The sequence below is a fragment of the Lycium ferocissimum genome, chromosome 3 (genome assembly GCF_029784015.1).
Source record: "Lycium ferocissimum isolate CSIRO_LF1 chromosome 3, AGI_CSIRO_Lferr_CH_V1, whole genome shotgun sequence".
NCBI lineage: Eukaryota > Viridiplantae > Streptophyta > Magnoliopsida > Solanales > Solanaceae > Lycium > Lycium ferocissimum.
Window position 1 is genome coordinate 16,890,254 of NC_081344.1, and position 1,608 is coordinate 16,891,861.

Consider the following 1,608-nt stretch of genomic DNA (forward strand, 5'->3'; position numbering starts at 1 on the left):
GGGGACTCCCAAATCCAGCTTCCTGAAGATAGATGAAGGCATCAAATTTATACTTGCACCCAAATCACATCTTGCTCGAGAAACAACCTACTTCTCAATAGAAATCTCAATCGTGAAACTTTCGGGATCTTTCAATTTTGTGGGCAACCTGTTCTGAATACGAGAAGCGCACTCTTCAGTAAGTACAAACATGGGATATTTTGTGAATTAGCTCTTGTTTGCAACAATATCTTTGATGTACTTAGCATACTTTGGAATATCCTGCGGCATATCAACCAACGAGGCATTCACGTGTACCTATTTAAGCAAATCAAGAAACTTCTTGTAAGTGGCCTCTTCTTTCTCTCTTGCCAAACATTGAGGGAATGGAGATGGTGTCTTTCCAACCATGGGTTGTGGCTACTTTACCACCGGTGTATCGGGTACCCTCTCTTCTTCAATCATTTTCTCTGCAATCTTCTCTTTTTCAGCTTTTACTCGACTGGTCTTCTTTGGAGCCATTTCCTCTAGTTCTCTCCCATTCCGAAGAAGTCACAGCATTACATGGCTTTGGATTCACATCAGTATCACTTGGAAGTGCTCCAGGTGATCTAGTGTTTTGTGCACCAGCTATCTGACCCATCTGCCTTTCTAAATTTCGCACCACTAAATCGCGATTCTGATTATCTGCTATCAACTTTTGCTGGTCTATCATCATCTTCTACATATCACTCATCATCTCTTTCATACTATTCACGGGGGCTTGAGGAAAGGGTGCTGGCTGATAGTTCTATTTCTGATTCCTTGATTATCGCTCCACCTGAAATTCGGGTGATTCCTCCAATTTGGGTTGTAAGATTCTCGTATTGATTGTTATTTCCTTGCCCCTTGCCTGCATTACCTACAAAGTATATGGATGCGGGATTTGCAGGGCATACATCACTGGTGTGACCTTCCCCACAAACTTCACAAAAGATGTTGGCTTGCTGCACAGCATGCACCTGTGGTTGAGCTTGCGCAACAGTTAGCTTATTGATTTCAGTGCGCATGGCATCAATCTGTGTTGATAGTGTCGTAAAATTATCCACTTCAAAAACACCAGGTGCATTCTTAACTAAACTACTAGTTGTGTCATCTTGCGATTCTGGAGTGCTTTGAGTAAACCTGTTTAATAATGTGAATAATGCTTCATAGCTCAGATCAAGCACCTTTCTTTGCGCGGCGGTTGTCTAGTGATGACTTATGTTGGGCATCCGGACTCTCATAAATGTGTGTGCCAGAACTTCATTCGTCTGATGGTGTTGAGGACAATCTCTGAGAAGACCCTTGAACTTCTCCCAGGCTTGATACAAATTTTCCCTATTTTTCTGCCTAAATGACATGATCTCCCTTTGGAGGCGAGTTGTATTTCCTATTGAAAAGAACCTTGTCAAGAATTTCATCACCAAATCATCCCACGTAGTGATAGAATTGGCGGGCTCTGCTAATAACCGATTACTTGCATTCCCCAACGAGGGAGAGAAAGGGGAACGTTGTCGGCCCCGCGCGTACATATTCTTTAATGACCTTTCCAAAAGTAGCAAAAAGTATCAACAATCTACAAAAAAGAATGGATATGACACTGAGGAT

The 1,608-nt window shown here is 42.3% G+C and overlaps 1 pseudogene; it reads left to right on the plus strand.

Moving 5' to 3' along the window:
* The first annotated feature begins 1,274 nt into the window (after positions 1–1,274).
* On the plus strand, positions 1,275–1,371 carry LOC132051321 (small nucleolar RNA R71; annotated as a pseudogene).
* Positions 1,372–1,608: the final 237 nt, after the last annotated feature.